We start from the raw sequence: 5,486 nt of genomic DNA, 5'->3' as shown, positions 1-5,486 counted from the left end.
GTCTCCATGCTCCAAATCCATTTTAAAGCCATTTTTAAGGCATTTCGCGCATACATGAAATGAACACATTTTTCTCCAAAACTATAACAGATGCAAGCTTGTCCTGTTTGGTGGAGATGATATTTAATAAAATAAGTAGAAATCCACTAAAAGTTTTGTTTGGTTATCTTGCAATCCCGAGATAATCGTCTCCATGCTCCAAATCCATTTTAAAGCCATTTTTAAGGCATTTCGCGCATACATGAAATGAACACATTTTTCTCCAAAACTATAACAGATGCAAGCTTGTCCTGTTTGGTGGAGATAATATTTAATGAAATAAGTAGAAATCTACTAAAAGTTTCGTTTGTTTATATTGCCATCCTGAGATAATCGTCTCCATGCTCCAAATCCATTTTAAAGCCATTTCAAAGGCATTTTGCGCATACATGAAATGAACACATTTTTCTCCAAAACTATAACACATGCAAGCTTGTCCTGTTTGGTGGAGATGATATTTAATAAAATAAGTAGAAATCCACTAAAAGTTTTGTTTGGTTATCTTGCAATCCCGAGATAATCGTCTCCATGCTCCAAATCCATTTTAAAGCCATTTTTAAGGCATTTCGCGCATACATGAAATGAACACATTTTTCTCCAAAACTATAACAGATGCAAGCTTGTCCTGTTTGGTGGAGATGATATTTAATAAAATAAGTAGAAATCCACTAAAAGTTTTGTTTGGTTATCTTGCAATCCCGAGATAATCTTCTCCATGCTCCAAATCCATTTTAAAGCCATTTTTAAGGCATTTCGCGCATACATGAAATGAACACATTTTTCTCCAAAACTATAACAGATGCAAGCTTGTCCTGTTTGGTGGAGATGATATTTAATAAAATAAGTAGAAATCCACTAAAAGTTTTGTTTGGTTATCTTGCAATCCCGAGATAATCGTCTCCATGCTCCAAATCCATTTTAAAGCCATTTTTAAGGCATTTCGCGCATACATGAAATGAACACATTTTTCTCCAAAACTATAACAGATGCAAGCTTGTCCTGTTTGGTGGAGATGATATTTAATAAAATAAGTAGAAATCCACTAAAAGTTTTGTTTGGTTATCTTGCAATCCCGAGATAATCGTCTCCATGCTCCAAATCCATTTTAAAGCCATTTTTAAGGCATTTCGCGCATACATGAAATGAACACATTTTTCTCCAAAACTATAACAGATGCAAGCTTGTCCTGTTTGGTGGAGATAATATTTAATAAAATAAGTAGAAATCTACTAAAAGTTTCGTTTGTTTATATTGCCATCCTGAGATAATCGTCTCCATGCTCCAAATCCATTTTAAAGCCATTTTTAAGGCATTTCGCGCATACATGAAATGAACACATTTTTCTCCAAAACTATAACAGATGCAAGCTTGTCCTGTTTGGTGGAGATGATATTTAATAAAATAAGTAGAAATCCACTAAAAGTTTTGTTTGGTTATCTTGCAATCCCGAGATAATCGTCTCCATGCTCCAAATCCATTTTAAAGCCATTTTTAAGGCATTTCGCGCATACATGAAATGAACACATTTTTCTCCAAAACTATAACAGATGCAAGCTTGTCCTGTTTGTTGGAGATGATATTTAATAAAATAAGTAGAAATCCACTAAAAGTTTTGTTTGGTTATATTGCAATCCCGAGATAATCGTCTCCATGCTCCAAATCCATTTTAAAGCCATTTTTAAGGCATTTCGCGCATACATGAAATGAACACATTTTTCTCCAAAACTATAACAGATGCAAGCTTGTCCTGTTTGGTGGAGATGATATTTAATAAAATAAGTAGAAATCCACTAAAAGTTTTGTTTGGTTATCTTGCAATCCCGAGATAATCGTCTCCATGCTCCAAATCCATTTTAAAGCCATTTGTAAGGCATTTCGCGCATACATGAAATGAACACATTTTTCTCCAAAACTATAACAGATGCAAGCTTGTCCTGTTTGGTGGAGATAATATTTAATAAAATAAGTAGAAATCTACTAAAAGTTTCGTTTGTTTATATTGCCATCCTGAGATAATCGTCTCCATCCTCCAAATCCATTTTAAAGCCATTTCAAAGGCATTTTGCGCATACATGAAATGAACACATTTTTCTCCAAAACTATAACACATGCAAGCTTGTCCTGTTTGGTGGAGATGATATTTAATAAAATAAGTAGAAATCCACTAAAAGTTTTGTTTGGTTATCTTGCAATCCCGAGATAATCGTCTCCATGCTCCAAATCCATTTTAAAGCCATTTTTAAGGCATTTCGCGCATACATGAAATGAACACATTTTTCTCCAAAACTATAACAGATGCAAGCTTGTCCTGTTTGGTGGAGATGATATTTAATAAAATAAGTAGAAATCCACTAAAAGTTTTGTTTGGTTATCTTGCAATCCCGAGATAATCGTCTCCATGCTCCAAATCCATTTTAAAGCCATTTTTAAGGCATTTCGCGCATACATGAAATGAACACATTTTTCTCCAAAACTTTAACAGATGCAAGCTTGTCCTGTTTGGTGGAGATGATATTTAATAAAATAAGTAGAAATCCACTAAAAGTTTTGTTTGGTTATCTTGCAATCCCGAGATAATCGTCTCCATGCTCCAAATCCATTTTAAAGCCATTTTTAAGGCATTTCGCGCATACATGAAATGAACACATTTTTCTCCAAAACTATAACAGATGCAAGCTTGTCCTGTTTGGTGGAGATGATATTTAATAAAATAAGTAGAAATCCACTAAAAGTTTTGTTTGGTTATCTTGCAATCCCGAGATAATCGTCTCCATGCTCCAAATCCATTTTAAAGCCATTTCAAAGGCATTTTGCGCATACATGAAATGAACACATTTTTCTCCAAAACTATAACACATGCAAGCTTGTCCTGTTTGGTGGAGATGATATTTAATAAAATAAGTAGAAATCCACTAAAAGTTTTGTTTGGTTATCTTGCAATCCCGAGATAATCGTCTCCATGCTCCAAATCCATTTTAAAGCCATTTTTAAGGCATTTCGCGCATACATGAAATGAACACATTTTTCTCCAAAACTATAACAGATGCAAGCTTGTCCTGTTTGGTGGAGATGATATTTAATACAATAAGTAGAAATCCACTAAAAGTTTTGTTTGGTTATCTTGCAATCCCGAGATAATCGTCTCCATGCTCCAAATCCATTTTAAAGCCATTTTTAAGGCATTTCGCGCATACATGAAATGAACACATTTTTCTCCAAAACTATAACAGATGCAAGCTTGTCCTGTTTGGTGGAGATGATATTTAATAAAATAAGTAGAAATCCACTAAAAGTTTTGTTTGGTTATCTTGCAATCCCGAGATAATCGTCTCCATGCTCCAAATCCATTTTAAAGCCATTTTTAAGGCATTTCGCGCATACATGAAATGAACACATTTTTCTCCAAAACTATAACACATGCAAGCTTGTCCTGTTTGGTGGAGATGATATTTAATAAAATAAGTAGAAATCCACTAAAAGTTTTGTTTGGTTATCTTGCAATCCCGAGATAATCGTCTCCATGCTCCAAATCCATTTTAAAGCCATTTTTAAGGCATTTCGCGCATACATGAAATGAACACATTTTTCTACAAAACTATAACAGATGCAAGCTTGTCCTGTTTGGTGGAGATGATATTTAATAAAATAAGTAGAAATCCACTAAAAGTTTTGTTTGGTTATCTTGCAATCCCGAGATAATCGTCTCCATGCTCCAAATCCATTTTAAAGCCATTTTTAAGGCATTTCGCGCATACATGAAATGAACACATTTTTCTCCAAAACTATAACACATGCAAGCTTGTCCTGTTTGGTGGAGATAATATTTAATAAAATAAGAAGAAATCTACTAAAAGTTTCGTTTATTTATATTGCCATCCTGAGATAATCGTCTCCATGCTCCAAATCCATTTTAAAGCCATTTCAAAGGCATTTTGCGCATACATGAAATGAACACATTTTTCTCCAAAACTATAACACATGCAAGCTTGTCCTGTTTGGTGGAGATGATATTTAATAAAATAAGTAGAAATCCACTAAAAGTTTTGTTTGGTTATCTTGCAATCCCGAGATAATCGTCTCCATGCTCCAAATCCATTTTAAAGCCATTTTTAAGGCATTTCGCGCATACATGAAATGAACACATTTTTCTCCAAAACTATAACAGATGCAAGCTTGTCCTGTTTGGTGGAGATGATATTTAATAAAATAAGTAGAAATCCACTAAAAGTTTTGTTTGGTTATCTTGCAATCCCGAGATAATCGTCTCCATGCTCCAAATCCATTTTAAAGCCATTTTTAAGGCATTTCGCGCATACATGAAATGAACACATTTTTTTCCAAAACTATAACAGATGCAAGCTTGTCCTGTTTGGTGGAGATGATATTTAATAAAATAAGTAGAAATCCACTAAAAGTTTTGTTTGGTTATCTTGCAATCCCGAGATAATCGTCTCCATGCTCCAAATCCATTTTAAAGCCATTTTTAAGGCATTTCGCGCATACATGAAATGAACACATTTTTCTCCAAAACTATAACAGATGCAAGCTTGTCCTGTTTGATGGAGATGATATTTAATAAAATAAGTAGAAATCCACTAAAAGTTTTGTTTGGTTATCTTGCAATCCCGAGATAATCGTCTCCATGCTCCAAATCCATTTTAAAGCCATTTTTAAGGCATTTCGCGCATACATGAAATGAACACATTTTTCTCCAAAACTATAACAGATGCAAGCTTGTCCTGTTTGGTGGAGATAATATTTAATAAAATAAGTAGAAATCTACTAAAAGTTTCGTTTGTTTATATTGCCATCCTGAGATAATCGTCTCCATGCTCCAAATCAATTTAAAAGCCATTTCAAAGGCATTTTGCGCATACATGAAATGAACACATTTTTCTCCAAAACTATAACACATGCAAGCTTGTCCTGTTTGGTGGAGATGATATTTAATAAAATAAGTAGAAATCCACTAAAAGTTTTGTTTGGTTATCTTGCAATCCCGAGATAATCGTCTCCATGCTCCAAATCCATTTTAAAGCCATTTTTAAGGCATTTCGCGCATACATGAAATGAACACATTTTTCTCCAAAACTATAACAGATGCAAGCTTGTCCTGTTTGGTGGAGATGATATTTAATAAAATAAGTAGAAATCCACTAAAAGTTTTGTTTGGTTATCTTGCAATCCCGAGATAATCGTCTCCATGCTCCAAATCCATTTTAAAGCCATTTTTAAGGCATTTCGCGCATACATGAAATGAACACATTTTTCTCCAAAACTATAACAGATGCAAGCTTGTCCTGTTTGGTGGAGATAATATTTAATAAAATAAGTAGAAATCTACTAAAAGTTTCGTTTGTTTATATTGCCATCCTGAGATAATCGTCTCCATGCTCCAAATCCATTTTAAAGCCATTTCAAAGGCATTTTGCGCATACATGAAATGA

This window comes from Anomaloglossus baeobatrachus, unplaced genomic scaffold, assembly GCF_048569485.1.
Source record: "Anomaloglossus baeobatrachus isolate aAnoBae1 unplaced genomic scaffold, aAnoBae1.hap1 Scaffold_25, whole genome shotgun sequence".
Taxonomy (NCBI): Eukaryota; Metazoa; Chordata; class Amphibia; order Anura; family Aromobatidae; genus Anomaloglossus; species Anomaloglossus baeobatrachus.
The sequence above is the reverse complement of the archived record's forward strand: the minus strand, read 5'-3'. Positions refer to the sequence as shown.